This window comes from Amia ocellicauda, chromosome 2, assembly GCF_036373705.1.
Source record: "Amia ocellicauda isolate fAmiCal2 chromosome 2, fAmiCal2.hap1, whole genome shotgun sequence".
Lineage (NCBI taxonomy): Eukaryota > Metazoa > Chordata > Actinopteri > Amiiformes > Amiidae > Amia > Amia ocellicauda.
Genome location: NC_089851.1, coordinates 56,622,135 through 56,640,915, shown reverse-complemented (window position 1 = coordinate 56,640,915; position 18,781 = coordinate 56,622,135). Strand labels below are relative to the sequence as shown.

General features: G+C 45.4%; 3 non-coding genes across 3 annotated transcripts; 2 read left to right on the top strand and 1 right to left on the bottom strand.

Annotated features, from left to right (window-relative positions):
- The first annotated feature begins 17,280 nt into the window (after nucleotides 1–17,280).
- trnat-agu (transfer RNA threonine (anticodon AGU)) lies at nucleotides 17,281–17,354 on the top strand. Its single transcript has one exon. It is a non-coding gene; the product is annotated as a tRNA-Thr (tRNA).
- A 419-nt stretch (nucleotides 17,355–17,773) lies between these two features.
- Nucleotides 17,774–17,847, top strand: trnat-ugu (transfer RNA threonine (anticodon UGU)). The gene has a single exon. It is a non-coding gene; the product is annotated as a tRNA-Thr (tRNA).
- Nucleotides 17,848–18,011: 164 nt separating this feature from the next.
- trnan-guu (transfer RNA asparagine (anticodon GUU)) lies at nucleotides 18,012–18,085 on the bottom strand. Its single transcript has one exon. It is a non-coding gene; the product is annotated as a tRNA-Asn (tRNA).
- Between the last annotated feature and the right edge of the window lie 696 nt (nucleotides 18,086–18,781).

Here is an 18,781-nt window from a genome sequence, read left to right as displayed (position 1 = left end):
ACGGCAAGGCAAGCATCTGAGTGACAGTGGTCCGTGATCTGCTGTTATGCTACTATGCTACTGACCATTGGGGGAGCGATAGCAAGCAAGAGAGTTAGATATCAAGAGTCATAGATAGATAGATAGATAGATGGATGGATGGACGGCAAGGCAAGCATCTGATTGACAGTGGTCCGTGATCTGCTGTTATGCTACTATGCTACTGACCATTGGGGGAGCGATAGCAAGTAAGAGAGTTAGATATCGAGAGTCATTGATAGATAGATAGATAGATGGATGGATGGATGGACGGCAAGGCAAGCATCTGATTGACAGTGGTCCGTGATCTGCTGTTATGCTACTATGCTACTGACCATTGGGGGAGCGATAGCAAGTAAGAGAGTTAGATATCGAGAGTCATTGATAGATTGATAGATAGATGGATGGATGGATGGACGGCAAGGCAAGCATCTGATTGACAGTGGTCCGTGATCTGCTGTTATGCTACTATGCTACTGACCATTGGGGGAGCGATAGCAAGCAAGAGAGTTAGATATCGAGAGTCATAGATAGATAGATAGATAGATAGATAGATGGATGGACGGCAAGGCAAGCATCTGATTGACATTGGTCCGTGATCTGCTGTTATGCTACAATGCTACTGACCATTGGGGGAGCGATAGCAAGCAAGAGAGTTAGATATCAAGAGTCATAGATAGATAGATAGATAGATGGATGGATGGACGGCAAGGCAAGCATCTGATTGACAGTGGTCCGTGATCTGCTGTTATGCTACTATGCTACTGACCATTGGGGGAGCGATAGCAAGCAAGAGAGTTAGATATCGAGAGTCATTGATAGATAGATAGATAGATGGATGGATGGATGGACGGCAAGGCAAGCATCTGAGTGACAGTGGTCCGTGATCTGCTGTTATGCTACTATGCTACTGACCATTGGGGGAGCGATAGCAAGCAAGAGAGTTAGATATCAAGAGTCATAGATAGATAGATAGATGGATGGATGGATGGACGGCAAGGCAAGCATCTGATTGACAGTGGTCCGTGATCTGCTGTTATGCTACTATGCTACTGACCATTGGGGGAGCGATAGCAAGCAAGAGAGTTAGATATCGAGAGTCATAGATAGATAGATAGATAGATGGATGGATGGACGGCAAGGCAAGCATCTGATTGACAGTGGTCCGTGATCTGCTGTTATGCTGCAATGCTACTGACCATTGGGGGAGCGATAGCAAGCAAGAGAGTTAGATATCAAGAGTCATAGATAGATAGATAGATAGATGGATGGATGGACGGCAAGGCAAGCATCTGATTGACAGTGGTCCGTGATCTGCTGTTATGCTACTATGCTACTGACCATTGGGGGAGCGATAGCAAGCAAGAGAGTTAGATATCAAGAGTCATAGATAGATAGATAGATAGATGGATGGATGGACGGCAAGGCAAGCATCTGATTGACAGTGGTCCGTGATCTGCTGTTATGCTACTATGCTACTGACCATTGGGGGAGCGATAGCAAGTAAGAGAGTTAGATATCGAGAGTCATTGATAGATAGATAGATAGATGGATGGATGGATGGACGGCAAGGCAAGCATCTGATTGACAGTGGTCCGTGATCTGCTGTTATGCTACTATGCTACTGACCATTGGGGGAGCGATAGCAAGTAAGAGAGTTAGATATCGAGAGTCATTGATAGATTGATAGATAGATGGATGGATGGATGGACGGCAAGGCAAGCATCTGATTGACAGTGGTCCGTGATCTGCTGTTATGCTACTATGCTACTGACCATTGGGGGAGCGATAGCAAGCAAGAGAGTTAGATATCGAGAGTCATAGATAGATAGATAGATAGATAGATAGATGGATGGACGGCAAGGCAAGCATCTGATTGACATTGGTCCGTGATCTGCTGTTATGCTACAATGCTACTGACCATTGGGGGAGCGATAGCAAGCAAGAGAGTTAGATATCAAGAGTCATAGATAGATAGATAGATAGATGGATGGATGGACGGCAAGGCAAGCATCTGATTGACAGTGGTCCGTGATCTGCTGTTATGCTACTATGCTACTGACCATTGGGGGAGCGATAGCAAGCAAGAGAGTTAGATATCGAGAGTCATTGATAGATAGATAGATAGATGGATGGATGGATGGACGGCAAGGCAAGCATCTGAGTGACAGTGGTCCGTGATCTGCTGTTATGCTACTATGCTACTGACCATTGGGGGAGCGATAGCAAGCAAGAGAGTTAGATATCAAGAGTCATAGATAGATAGATAGATAGATGGATGGATGGACGGCAAGGCAAGCATCTGATTGACAGTGGTCCGTGATCTGCTGTTATGCTACTATGCTACTGACCATTGGGGGAGCGATAGCACGTAAGAGAGTTAGATATCGAGAGTCATTGATAGATAGATAGATAGATGGATGGATGGATGGACGGCAAGGCAAGCATCTGATTGACAGTGGTCCGTGATCTGCTGTTATGCTACTATGCTACTGACCATTGGGGGAGCGATAGCAAGTAAGAGAGTTAGATATCGAGAGTCATTGATAGATTGATAGATAGATGGATGGATGGATGGACGGCAAGGCAAGCATCTGATTGACATTGGTCCGTGATCTGCTGTTATGCTACAATGCTACTGACCATTGGGGGAGCGATAGCAATTAAGAGAGTTAGATATCAAGAGTCATAGATAGATAGATAGATAGATGGATGGATGGACGGCAAGGCAAGCATCTGATTGACAGTGGTCCGTGATCTGCTGTTATGCTACTATGCTACTGACCATTGGGGGAGCGATAGCAAGCAAGAGAGTTAGATATCGAGAGTCATTGATAGATAGATAGATAGATGGATGGATGGATGGACGGCAAGGCAAGCATCTGAGTGACAGTGGTCCGTGATCTGCTGTTATGCTACTATGCTACTGACCATTGGGGGAGCGATAGCAAGCAAGAGAGTTAGATATCAAGAGTCATAGATAGATAGATAGATAGATGGATGGATGGACGGCAAGGCAAGCATCTGATTGACAGTGGTCCGTGATCTGCTGTTATGCTACTATGCTACTGACCATTGGGGGAGCGATAGCAAGTAAGAGAGTTAGATATCGAGAGTCATTGATAGATAGATAGATAGATGGATGGATGGATGGACGGCAAGGCAAGCATCTGATTGACAGTGGTCCGTGATCTGCTGTTATGCTACTATGCTACTGACCATTGGGGGAGCGATAGCAAGTAAGAGAGTTAGATATCGAGAGTCATTGATAGATTGATAGATAGATGGATGGATGGATGGACGGCAAGGCAAGCATCTGATTGACAGTGGTCCGTGATCTGCTGTTATGCTACTATGCTACTGACCATTGGGGGAGCGATAGCAAGCAAGAGAGTTAGATATCGAGAGTCATAGATAGATAGATAGATAGATAGATAGATGGATGGACGGCAAGGCAAGCATCTGATTGACATTGGTCCGTGATCTGCTGTTATGCTACAATGCTACTGACCATTGGGGGAGCGATAGCAAGCAAGAGAGTTAGATATCAAGAGTCATAGATAGATAGATAGATAGATGGATGGATGGACGGCAAGGCAAGCATCTGATTGACAGTGGTCCGTGATCTGCTGTTATGCTACTATGCTACTGACCATTGGGGGAGCGATAGCAAGCAAGAGAGTTAGATATCGAGAGTCATTGATAGATAGATAGATAGATGGATGGATGGATGGACGGCAAGGCAAGCATCTGAGTGACAGTGGTCCGTGATCTGCTGTTATGCTACTATGCTACTGACCATTGGGGGAGCGATAGCAAGCAAGAGAGTTAGATATCAAGAGTCATAGATAGATAGATAGATAGATGGATGGATGGACGGCAAGGCAAGCATCTGATTGACAGTGGTCCGTGATCTGCTGTTATGCTACTATGCTACTGACCATTGGGGGAGCGATAGCAAGTAAGAGAGTTAGATATCGAGAGTCATTGATAGATAGATAGATAGATGGATGGATGGATGGACGGCAAGGCAAGCATCTGATTGACAGTGGTCCGTGATCTGCTGTTATGCTACTATGCTACTGACCATTGGGGGAGCGATAGCAAGTAAGAGAGTTAGATATCGAGAGTCATTGATAGATTGATAGATAGATGGATGGATGGATGGACGGCAAGGCAAGCATCTGATTGACATTGGTCCGTGATCTGCTGTTATGCTACAATGCTACTGACCATTGGGGGAGCGATAGCAATTAAGAGAGTTAGATATCAAGAGTCATAGATAGATAGATAGATAGATGGATGGATGGACGGCAAGGCAAGCATCTGATTGACAGTGGTCCGTGATCTGCTGTTATGCTACTATGCTACTGACCATTGGGGGAGCGATAGCAAGCAAGAGAGTTAGATATCGAGAGTCATTGATAGATAGATAGATAGATGGATGGATGGATGGACGGCAAGGCAAGCATCTGAGTGACAGTGGTCCGTGATCTGCTGTTATGCTACTATGCTACTGACCATTGGGGGAGCGATAGCAAGCAAGAGAGTTAGATATCAAGAGTCATAGATAGATAGATAGATAGATGGATGGATGGACGGCAAGGCAAGCATCTGATTGACAGTGGTCCGTGATCTGCTGTTATGCTACTATGCTACTGACCATTGGGGGAGCGATAGCAAGTAAGAGAGTTAGATATCGAGAGTCATTGATAGATAGATAGATAGATGGATGGATGGATGGACGGCAAGGCAAGCATCTGATTGACAGTGGTCCGTGATCTGCTGTTATGCTACTATGCTACTGACCATTGGGGGAGCGATAGCAAGTAAGAGAGTTAGATATCGAGAGTCATTGATAGATTGATAGATAGATGGATGGATGGATGGACGGCAAGGCAAGCATCTGATTGACAGTGGTCCGTGATCTGCTGTTATGCTACTATGCTACTGACCATTGGGGGAGCGATAGCAAGCAAGAGAGTTAGATATCGAGAGTCATAGATAGATAGATAGATAGATAGATAGATGGATGGACGGCAAGGCAAGCATCTGATTGACATTGGTCCGTGATCTGCTGTTATGCTACAATGCTACTGACCATTGGGGGAGCGATAGCAAGCAAGAGAGTTAGATATCAAGAGTCATAGATAGATAGATAGATAGATGGATGGATGGACGGCAAGGCAAGCATCTGATTGACAGTGGTCCGTGATCTGCTGTTATGCTACTATGCTACTGACCATTGGGGGAGCGATAGCAAGCAAGAGAGTTAGATATCGAGAGTCATTGATAGATAGATAGATAGATGGATGGATGGATGGACGGCAAGGCAAGCATCTGAGTGACAGTGGTCCGTGATCTGCTGTTATGCTACTATGCTACTGACCATTGGGGGAGCGATAGCAAGCAAGAGAGTTAGATATCAAGAGTCATAGATAGATAGATAGATAGATGGATGGATGGACGGCAAGGCAAGCATCTGATTGACAGTGGTCCGTGATCTGCTGTTATGCTACTATGCTACTGACCATTGGGGGAGCGATAGCACGTAAGAGAGTTAGATATCGAGAGTCATTGATAGATAGATAGATAGATGGATGGATGGATGGACGGCAAGGCAAGCATCTGATTGACAGTGGTCCGTGATCTGCTGTTATGCTACTATGCTACTGACCATTGGGGGAGCGATAGCAAGTAAGAGAGTTAGATATCGAGAGTCATTGATAGATTGATAGATAGATGGATGGATGGATGGACGGCAAGGCAAGCATCTGATTGACATTGGTCCGTGATCTGCTGTTATGCTACAATGCTACTGACCATTGGGGGAGCGATAGCAATTAAGAGAGTTAGATATCAAGAGTCATAGATAGATAGATAGATAGATGGATGGATGGACGGCAAGGCAAGCATCTGATTGACAGTGGTCCGTGATCTGCTGTTATGCTACTATGCTACTGACCATTGGGGGAGCGATAGCAAGCAAGAGAGTTAGATATCGAGAGTCATTGATAGATAGATAGATAGATGGATGGATGGATGGACGGCAAGGCAAGCATCTGAGTGACAGTGGTCCGTGATCTGCTGTTATGCTACTATGCTACTGACCATTGGGGGAGCGATAGCAAGCAAGAGAGTTAGATATCAAGAGTCATAGATAGATAGATAGATAGATGGATGGATGGACGGCAAGGCAAGCATCTGATTGACAGTGGTCCGTGATCTGCTGTTATGCTACTATGCTACTGACCATTGGGGGAGCGATAGCAAGTAAGAGAGTTAGATATCGAGAGTCATTGATAGATAGATAGATAGATGGATGGATGGATGGACGGCAAGGCAAGCATCTGATTGACAGTGGTCCGTGATCTGCTGTTATGCTACTATGCTACTGACCATTGGGGGAGCGATAGCAAGTAAGAGAGTTAGATATCGAGAGTCATTGATAGATTGATAGATAGATGGATGGATGGATGGACGGCAAGGCAAGCATCTGATTGACAGTGGTCCGTGATCTGCTGTTATGCTACTATGCTACTGACCATTGGGGGAGCGATAGCAAGCAAGAGAGTTAGATATCGAGAGTCATAGATAGATAGATAGATAGATAGATAGATGGATGGACGGCAAGGCAAGCATCTGATTGACATTGGTCCGTGATCTGCTGTTATGCTACAATGCTACTGACCATTGGGGGAGCGATAGCAAGCAAGAGAGTTAGATATCAAGAGTCATAGATAGATAGATAGATAGATGGATGGATGGACGGCAAGGCAAGCATCTGATTGACAGTGGTCCGTGATCTGCTGTTATGCTACTATGCTACTGACCATTGGGGGAGCGATAGCAAGCAAGAGAGTTAGATATCGAGAGTCATTGATAGATAGATAGATAGATGGATGGATGGATGGACGGCAAGGCAAGCATCTGAGTGACAGTGGTCCGTGATCTGCTGTTATGCTACTATGCTACTGACCATTGGGGGAGCGATAGCAAGCAAGAGAGTTAGATATCAAGAGTCATAGATAGATAGATAGATAGATGGATGGATGGACGGCAAGGCAAGCATCTGATTGACAGTGGTCCGTGATCTGCTGTTATGCTACTATGCTACTGACCATTGGGGGAGCGATAGCAAGTAAGAGAGTTAGATATCGAGAGTCATTGATAGATAGATAGATAGATGGATGGATGGATGGACGGCAAGGCAAGCATCTGATTGACAGTGGTCCGTGATCTGCTGTTATGCTACTATGCTACTGACCATTGGGGGAGCGATAGCAAGTAAGAGAGTTAGATATCGAGAGTCATTGATAGATTGATAGATAGATGGATGGATGGATGGACGGCAAGGCAAGCATCTGATTGACATTGGTCCGTGATCTGCTGTTATGCTACAATGCTACTGACCATTGGGGGAGCGATAGCAATTAAGAGAGTTAGATATCAAGAGTCATAGATAGATAGATAGATAGATGGATGGATGGACGGCAAGGCAAGCATCTGATTGACAGTGGTCCGTGATCTGCTGTTATGCTACTATGCTACTGACCATGGGGGGAGCGATAGCAAGCAAGAGAGTTAGATATCGAGAGTCATTGATAGATAGATAGATAGATGGATGGATGGATGGACGGCAAGGCAAGCATCTGAGTGACAGTGGTCCGTGATCTGCTGTTATGCTACTATGCTACTGACCATTGGGGGAGCGATAGCAAGCAAGAGAGTTAGATATCAAGAGTCATAGATAGATAGATAGATAGATGGATGGATGGACGGCAAGGCAAGCATCTGATTGACAGTGGTCCGTGATCTGCTGTTATGCTACTATGCTACTGACCATTGGGGGAGCGATAGCAAGTAAGAGAGTTAGATATCGAGAGTCATTGATAGATAGATAGATAGATGGATGGATGGATGGACGGCAAGGCAAGCATCTGATTGACAGTGGTCCGTGATCTGCTGTTATGCTACTATGCTACTGACCATTGGGGGAGCGATAGCAAGTAAGAGAGTTAGATATCGAGAGTCATTGATAGATTGATAGATAGATGGATGGATGGATGGACGGCAAGGCAAGCATCTGATTGACAGTGGTCCGTGATCTGCTGTTATGCTACTATGCTACTGACCATTGGGGGAGCGATAGCAAGCAAGAGAGTTAGATATCGAGAGTCATAGATAGATAGATAGATAGATAGATAGATGGATGGACGGCAAGGCAAGCATCTGATTGACATTGGTCCGTGATCTGCTGTTATGCTACAATGCTACTGACCATTGGGGGAGCGATAGCAAGCAAGAGAGTTAGATATCAAGAGTCATAGATAGATAGATAGATAGATGGATGGATGGACGGCAAGGCAAGCATCTGATTGACAGTGGTCCGTGATCTGCTGTTATGCTACTATGCTACTGACCATTGGGGGAGCGATAGCAAGCAAGAGAGTTAGATATCGAGAGTCATTGATAGATAGATAGATAGATGGATGGATGGATGGACGGCAAGGCAAGCATCTGAGTGACAGTGGTCCGTGATCTGCTGTTATGCTACTATGCTACTGACCATTGGGGGAGCGATAGCAAGCAAGAGAGTTAGATATCAAGAGTCATAGATAGATAGATAGATAGATGGATGGATGGACGGCAAGGCAAGCATCTGATTGACAGTGGTCCGTGATCTGCTGTTATGCTACTATGCTACTGACCATTGGGGGAGCGATAGCACGTAAGAGAGTTAGATATCGAGAGTCATTGATAGATAGATAGATAGATGGATGGATGGATGGACGGCAAGGCAAGCATCTGATTGACAGTGGTCCGTGATCTGCTGTTATGCTACTATGCTACTGACCATTGGGGGAGCGATAGCAAGTAAGAGAGTTAGATATCGAGAGTCATTGATAGATTGATAGATAGATGGATGGATGGATGGACGGCAAGGCAAGCATCTGATTGACATTGGTCCGTGATCTGCTGTTATGCTACAATGCTACTGACCATTGGGGGAGCGATAGCAATTAAGAGAGTTAGATATCAAGAGTCATAGATAGATAGATAGATAGATGGATGGATGGACGGCAAGGCAAGCATCTGATTGACAGTGGTCCGTGATCTGCTGTTATGCTACTATGCTACTGACCATTGGGGGAGCGATAGCAAGCAAGAGAGTTAGATATCGAGAGTCATTGATAGATAGATAGATAGATGGATGGATGGATGGACGGCAAGGCAAGCATCTGAGTGACAGTGGTCCGTGATCTGCTGTTATGCTACTATGCTACTGACCATTGGGGGAGCGATAGCAAGCAAGAGAGTTAGATATCAAGAGTCATAGATAGATAGATAGATAGATGGATGGATGGACGGCAAGGCAAGCATCTGATTGACAGTGGTCCGTGATCTGCTGTTATGCTACTATGCTACTGACCATTGGGGGAGCGATAGCAAGTAAGAGAGTTAGATATCGAGAGTCATTGATAGATAGATAGATAGATGGATGGATGGATGGACGGCAAGGCAAGCATCTGATTGACAGTGGTCCGTGATCTGCTGTTATGCTACTATGCTACTGACCATTGGGGGAGCGATAGCAAGTAAGAGAGTTAGATATCGAGAGTCATTGATAGATTGATAGATAGATGGATGGATGGATGGACGGCAAGGCAAGCATCTGATTGACAGTGGTCCGTGATCTGCTGTTATGCTACTATGCTACTGACCATTGGGGGAGCGATAGCAAGCAAGAGAGTTAGATATCGAGAGTCATAGATAGATAGATAGATAGATAGATAGATGGATGGACGGCAAGGCAAGCATCTGATTGACATTGGTCCGTGATCTGCTGTTATGCTACAATGCTACTGACCATTGGGGGAGCGATAGCAAGCAAGAGAGTTAGATATCAAGAGTCATAGATAGATAGATAGATAGATGGATGGATGGACGGCAAGGCAAGCATCTGATTGACAGTGGTCCGTGATCTGCTGTTATGCTACTATGCTACTGACCATTGGGGGAGCGATAGCAAGCAAGAGAGTTAGATATCGAGAGTCATTGATAGATAGATAGATAGATGGATGGATGGATGGACGGCAAGGCAAGCATCTGAGTGACAGTGGTCCGTGATCTGCTGTTATGCTACTATGCTACTGACCATTGGGGGAGCGATAGCAAGCAAGAGAGTTAGATATCAAGAGTCATAGATAGATAGATAGATAGATGGATGGATGGACGGCAAGGCAAGCATCTGATTGACAGTGGTCCGTGATCTGCTGTTATGCTACTATGCTACTGACCATTGGGGGAGCGATAGCAAGTAAGAGAGTTAGATATCGAGAGTCATTGATAGATAGATAGATAGATGGATGGATGGATGGACGGCAAGGCAAGCATCTGATTGACAGTGGTCCGTGATCTGCTGTTATGCTACTATGCTACTGACCATTGGGGGAGCGATAGCAAGTAAGAGAGTTAGATATCGAGAGTCATTGATAGATTGATAGATAGATGGATGGATGGATGGACGGCAAGGCAAGCATCTGATTGACATTGGTCCGTGATCTGCTGTTATGCTACAATGCTACTGACCATTGGGGGAGCGATAGCAATTAAGAGAGTTAGATATCAAGAGTCATAGATAGATAGATAGATAGATGGATGGATGGACGGCAAGGCAAGCATCTGATTGACAGTGGTCCGTGATCTGCTGTTATGCTACTATGCTACTGACCATTGGGGGAGCGATAGCAAGCAAGAGAGTTAGATATCGAGAGTCATTGATAGATAGATAGATAGATGGATGGATGGATGGACGGCAAGGCAAGCATCTGAGTGACAGTGGTCCGTGATCTGCTGTTATGCTACTATGCTACTGACCATTGGGGGAGCGATAGCAAGCAAGAGAGTTAGATATCAAGAGTCATAGATAGATAGATAGATAGATGGATGGATGGACGGCAAGGCAAGCATCTGATTGACAGTGGTCCGTGATCTGCTGTTATGCTACTATGCTACTGACCATTGGGGGAGCGATAGCAAGTAAGAGAGTTAGATATCGAGAGTCATTGATAGATAGATAGATAGATGGATGGATGGATGGACGGCAAGGCAAGCATCTGATTGACAGTGGTCCGTGATCTGCTGTTATGCTACTATGCTACTGACCATTGGGGGAGCGATAGCAAGTAAGAGAGTTAGATATCGAGAGTCATTGATAGATTGATAGATAGATGGATGGATGGATGGACGGCAAGGCAAGCATCTGATTGACAGTGGTCCGTGATCTGCTGTTATGCTACTATGCTACTGACCATTGGGGGAGCGATAGCAAGCAAGAGAGTTAGATATCGAGAGTCATAGATAGATAGATAGATAGATAGATAGATGGATGGACGGCAAGGCAAGCATCTGATTGACATTGGTCCGTGATCTGCTGTTATGCTACAATGCTACTGACCATTGGGGGAGCGATAGCAAGCAAGAGAGTTAGATATCAAGAGTCATAGATAGATAGATAGATAGATGGATGGATGGACGGCAAGGCAAGCATCTGATTGACAGTGGTCCGTGATCTGCTGTTATGCTACTATGCTACTGACCATTGGGGGAGCGATAGCAAGCAAGAGAGTTAGATATCGAGAGTCATTGATAGATAGATAGATAGATGGATGGATGGATGGACGGCAAGGCAAGCATCTGAGTGACAGTGGTCCGTGATCTGCTGTTATGCTACTATGCTACTGACCATTGGGGGAGCGATAGCAAGCAAGAGAGTTAGATATCAAGAGTCATAGATAGATAGATAGATGGATGGATGGATGGACGGCAAGGCAAGCATCTGATTGACAGTGGTCCGTGATCTGCTGTTATGCTACTATGCTACTGACCATTGGGGGAGCGATAGCAAGCAAGAGAGTTAGATATCGAGAGTCATAGATAGATAGATAGATAGATGGATGGATGGACGGCAAGGCAAGCATCTGATTGACAGTGGTCCGTGATCTGCTGTTATGCTGCAATGCTACTGACCATTGGGGGAGCGATAGCAAGCAAGAGAGTTAGATATCAAGAGTCATAGATAGATAGATAGATAGATGGATGGATGGACGGCAAGGCAAGCATCTGATTGACAGTGGTCCGTGATCTGCTGTTATGCTACTATGCTACTGACCATTGGGGGAGCGATAGCAAGCAAGAGAGTTAGATATCAAGAGTCATAGATAGATAGATAGATAGATGGATGGATGGACGGCAAGGCAAGCATCTGATTGACAGTGGTCCGTGATCTGCTGTTATGCTACTATGCTACTGACCATTGGGGGAGCGATAGCAAGTAAGAGAGTTAGATATCGAGAGTCATTGATAGATAGATAGATAGATGGATGGATGGATGGACGGCAAGGCAAGCATCTGATTGACAGTGGTCCGTGATCTGCTGTTATGCTACTATGCTACTGACCATTGGGGGAGCGATAGCAAGTAAGAGAGTTAGATATCGAGAGTCATTGATAGATTGATAGATAGATGGATGGATGGATGGACGGCAAGGCAAGCATCTGATTGACAGTGGTCCGTGATCTGCTGTTATGCTACTATGCTACTGACCATTGGGGGAGCGATAGCAAGCAAGAGAGTTAGATATCGAGAGTCATAGATAGATAGATAGATAGATAGATAGATGGATGGACGGCAAGGCAAGCATCTGATTGACATTGGTCCGTGATCTGCTGTTATGCTACAATGCTACTGACCATTGGGGGAGCGATAGCAAGCAAGAGAGTTAGATATCAAGAGTCATAGATAGATAGATAGATAGATGGATGGATGGACGGCAAGGCAAGCATCTGATTGACAGTGGTCCGTGATCTGCTGTTATGCTACTATGCTACTGACCATTGGGGGAGCGAAAGCAAGCAAGAGAGTTAGATATCGAGAGTCATTGATAGATAGATAGATAGATGGATGGATGGATGGACGGCAAGGCAAGCATCTGAGTGACAGTGGTCCGTGATCTGCTGTTATGCTACTATGCTACTGACCATTGGGGGAGCGATAGCAAGCAAGAGAGTTAGATATCAAGAGTCATAGATAGATAGATAGATAGATGGATGGATGGACGGCAAGGCAAGCATCTGATTGACAGTGGTCCGTGATCTGCTGTTATGCTACTATGCTACTGACCATTGGGGGAGCGATAGCACGTAAGAGAGTTAGATATCGAGAGTCATTGATAGATAGATAGATAGATGGATGGATGGATGGACGGCAAGGCAAGCATCTGATTGACAGTGGTCCGTGATCTGCTGTTATGCTACTATGCTACTGACCATTGGGGGAGCGATAGCAAGTAAGAGAGTTAGATATCGAGAGTCATTGATAGATAGATAGATAGATGGATGGATGGATGGACGGCAAGGCAAGCATCTGATTGACAGTGGTCCGTGATCTGCTGTTATGCTACTATGCTACTGACCATTGGGGGAGCGATAGCAAGTAAGAGAGTTAGATATCGAGAGTCATTGATAGATTGATAGATAGATGGATGGATGGATGGACGGCAAGGCAAGCATCTGATTGACATTGGTCCGTGATCTGCTGTTATGCTACAATGCTACTGACCATTGGGGGAGCGATAGCAATTAAGAGAGTTAGATATCAAGAGTCATAGATAGATAGATAGATAGATGGATGGATGGACGGCAAGGCAAGCATCTGATTGACAGTGGTCCGTGATCTGCTGTTATGCTACTATGCTACTGACCATTGGGGGAGCGATAGCAAGTAAGAGAGTTAGATATCAAGAGTCATAGATAGATAGATAGATAGATGGATGGATGGACGGCAAGGCAAGCATCTGATTGACAGTGGTCCGTGATCTGCTGTTATGCTACTATGCTACTGACCATTGGGGGAGCGATAGCAAGCAAGAGAGTTAGATATCGAGAGTCATTGATAGATAGATAGATAGATGGATGGATGGATGGACGGCAAGGCAAGCATCTGACTGACAGTGGTCCGTGATCTGCTGTTATGCTACTATGCTACTGACCATTGGGGGAGCGATAGCAAGCAAGAGAGTTAGATATCAAGAGTCATAGATAGATAGATAGATAGATGGATGGATGGATGGACGGCAAGGCAAGCATCTGATTGACAGTGGTCCGTGATCTGCTGTTATGCTACTATGCTACTGACCATTGGGGGAGCGATAGCAAGCAAGAGAGTTAGATATCGAGAGTCATAGATAGATAGATAGATAGATAGATAGATAGATAGATAGATAGATAGATAGATAGATGGATGGACGGCAAGGCAAGCATCTGATTGACATTGGTCCGTGATCTGCTGTTATGCTACAATGCTACTGACCATTGGGGGAGCGATAGCAAGCAAGAGAGTTAGATATCAAGAGTCATAGATAGATAGATAGATAGATGGATGGATGGACGGCAAGGCAAGCATCTGATTGACAGTGGTCCGTGATCTGCTGTTATGCTACTATGCTACTGACCATTGGGGGAGCGATAGCAAGCAAGAGAGTTAGATATCGAGAGTCATTGATAGATAGATAGATAGATGGATGGATGGATGGACGGCAAGGCAAGCATCTGAGTGACAGTGGTCCGTGATCTGCTGTTATGCTACTATGCTACTGACCATTGGGGGAGCGATAGCAAGCAAGAGAGTTAGATATCAAGAGTCATAGATAGATAGATAGATAGATGGATGGATGGACGGCAAGGCAAGCATCTGATTGACAGTGGTCCGTGATCTGCTGTTATGCTACTATGCTACTGACCATTGGGGGAGCGATAGCACGTAAGAGAGTTAGATATCGAGAGTCATTGATAGATAGATAGATAGATGGATGGATGGATGGACGGCAAGGCAAGCATCTGATTGACAGTGGTCCGTGATCTGCTGTTATGCTACTATGCTACTGACCATTGGGGGAGCGATAGCAAGCAAGAGAGTTAGATATCGAGAGTCATAGATAGATAGATAGATAGATGGATGGATGGACGGCAAGGCAAGCATCTGATTGACAGTGGTCCGTGATCTGCTGTTATGCTGCAATGCTACTGACCATTGGGGGAGCGATAGCAAGCAAGAGAGTTAGATATCAAGAGTCATAGATAGATAGATAGATAGATGGATGGATGGACGGCAAGGCAAGCATCTGATTGACAGTGGTCCGTGATCTGCTGTTATGCTACTATGCTACTGACCATTGGGGGAGCGATAGCAAGCAAGAGAGTTAGATATCAAGAGTCATAGATAGATAGATAGATAGATGGATGGATGGACGGCAAGGCAAGCATCTGATTGACAGTGGTCCGTGATCTGCTGTTATGCTACTATGCTACTGACCATTGGGGGAGCGATAGCAAGTAAGAGAGTTAGATATCGAGAGTCATTGATAGATAGATAGATAGATGGATGGATGGATGGACGGCAAGGCAAGCATCTGATTGACAGTGGTCCGTGATCTGCTGTTATGCTACTATGCTACTGACCATTGGGGGAGCGATAGCAAGTAAGAGAGTTAGATATCGAGAGTCATTGATAGATTGATAGATAGATGGATGGATGGATGGACGGCAAGGCAAGCATCTGATTGACAGTGGTCCGTGATCTGCTGTTATGCTACTATGCTACTGACCATTGGGGGAGCGATAGCAAGCAAGAGAGTTAGATATCGAGAGTCATAGATAGATAGATAGATAGATAGATAGATAGATAGATAGATAGATAGATAGATGGATGGACGGCAAGGCAAGCATCTGATTGACATTGGTCCGTGATCTGCTGTTATGCTACAATGCTACTGACCATTGGGGGAGCGATAGCAAGCAAGAGAGTTAGATATCAAGAGTCATAGATAGATAGATAGATAGATGGATGGATGGACGGCAAGGCAAGCATCTGATTGACAGTGGTCCGTGATCTGCTGTTATGCTACTATGCTACTGACCATTGGGGGAGCGATAGCAAGCAAGAGAGTTAGATATCGAGAGTCATTGATAGATAGATAGATAGATAGATGGATGGATGGATGGACGGCAAGGCAAGCATCTGAGTGACAGTGGTCCGTGATCTGCTGTTATGCTGCAATGCTACTGACCATTGGGGGAGCGATAGCAAGCAAGAGAGTTAGATATCAAGAGTCATAGATAGATAGATAGATAGATGGATGGATGGACGGCAAGGAAAGCATCTGATTGACAGTGGTCCGTGATCTGCTGTTATGCTACTATGCTACTGACCATTGGGGGAGCGATATCAAGCAAGAGAGTTAGATATCAAGAGTCATAGATAGATAGATAGATGGATGGATGGATGGACGGCAAGGCAAGCATCTGATTGACAGTGTTCCGTGATCTGCTGTTATGCTACTATGCTACTGACCATTGGGGGAGCGATAGCAAGCAAGAGAGTTAGATATCAAGAGTCATAGATAGGTAGATGGATGGGTGGATGGATGGACGGCAAGGCAAGCATCTGATTGACAGTGGTCCGTGATCTGCTGTTATGCTACTTTGCTACTGACCATTGGGGGAGCGATAGCAAGCAAGAGAGTTAGATGTCAAGAGTCATAGATAGATAGATAGATGGATGGATGGATGGACGGCAAGGCAAGCATCTGATTGACAGTGGTCCGTGATCTGCTGTTATGCTACTTTGCTACTGACCATTGGGGGAGCGATAGCAAGCAAGAGAGTTAGATATTGAGAGTCATAGATAGATGGATGGATGGATGGACGGCAAGGCAAGAACCTGATTGACAGCGGTCCGTGATCTGCTGTTATGCTACAATGCTACTGACCATTGGGGGAGCGATAGCAAGCAAGAGAGTTAGATATCAAGAGTCATAGATAGATAGATAGATAGATGGATGGATGGACGGCAAGGCAAGCATCTGATTGACAGTGGTCCGTGATCTGCTGTTATGCTACAATGCTACTGACCATTGGGGGAGCGATAGCAAGCAAGAGAGTTAGATATCAAGAGTCATAGATAGATAGATAGATAGATGGATGGATGGACGGCAAGGCAAGCATCTGATTGACAGTGGTCCGTGATCTGCTGTTATGCTACTATGCTACTGACCATTGGGGGAGCGATAGCAAGCAAGAGAGTTAGATATTGAGAGTCATAGATAGATGGATGGATGGATGGACGGCAAGGCAAGAACCTGATTGACAGCGGTCCGTGATCTGCTGTTATTCTACTATCAGCAGCAGCACAGGCAGATTTGGCGCCGTGGCTTAGTTGGTTAAAGCGCCTGTCTAGTAAACAGGAGGTCCTGGGTTCAAATCCCAGCGGTGCCTTAGGCGGGCTTTCTGTGCTCCTTGCGAAGCTTGTGCTTCCGCTTTGTCGACCATCAGTTTTAGCAAGATAGGCTTATCGTAAAGCCATCAGAGGACGTAATGAACCGGAAAGCCAACTGGACAGACGCCGGTTTGTAAAGAAGAACCAGAACCCAAAGGACACGCGCTACGGCCAACGTCCAATTCCCATTGCCGCCCCTGGACAGTCGCAACAGGGAGCTTGTTGCTCCCGTCAACCTTACGTTTTCACCTCTGTGTGCTTCCTTTGTTGCAGCCTGCATCCAGATTTTGTTTTGTTTTGTTTTGTTTTGTTTTGTTTTGTTTTGTTTTGTTTTGTTTTGTTTTGTTTTGTTTTGTTTTGTTTTGTTTTGTTTTTTGCCTTACGCCTGAGTGTAGGCACTGGGGAATGGGAGAGTCCTGGCACCGTGGCTTAGTTGGTCAAAGTGCCTGTCTTGTAAACAGGAAACCCTGGGTTTGACTCCCAGCAGTGCCTTGGTTTATGTTGGCCTAGGCAATGGAAAGGAAGTTTCTAAACGCTCAATACATTTTTGCAAGATGGCCGTCCACAGCAAGCAGCTTAAGGTTACTGTAGCCACAGTCTGGCAAGCTGTCCGCCAGAAGTAGAAACAATAACAAGGGGCGGGGGGAAAAGTGGGCCGTCCCTGGGTGGATTCAAACCACCATCCTTTTGGTTAACAGCCAAACGCGCTGACCGATTGCGCCACAGAGACAGACAGAGGTGTTCTGGTTGCTGCAGTTGTGCAGTTCCTTCACAGTTGCCAAAAATCATTTCCAGCACACGATTTTCTTTGTCGTTGAATGCAACATACGTGACCATTGGGGGAGCGATAGCAAGCAAGAGAGTTAGATATCGAGAGTCATTGATAGATAGATAGATAGATGGATGGATGGACGGCAAGGCAAGCATCTGATTGACAGTGGTCCGTGATCTGCTGTTATGCTACTATGCTACTGACCATTGGGGGAGCGATAGCAAGCAAGAGAGTTAGATATCGAGAGTCATAGACAGATAGATAGATAGATGGATGGATAGATAGATAGATAGATGGATGGATGGACGGCAAGGCAAGCACCTGATTGACAGTGGTGCATGATCTGCTGTTATGCTACTATGCTACTGACCATTGGGGGAGCGATAGCAAGCGAGTTAGATATCGAGAGTCATAGATAGATAGATAGATAGATGGATGGATGGATGGACGGCAAGGCAAGCATCTGATTGACAGTGGTCCGTGATCTGCTGTTATGCTACTATGCTACTGACCATTGGGGGAGCGATAGGAAGCAAGAGAGTTAGATATCGAGAGTCATAGATAGATAGATAGATAGATGGATGGATGGACGGCAAGGCAAGCATCTGATTGACAGTGGTCCGTGATCTGCTGTTATGCTACTATGCTACTGAC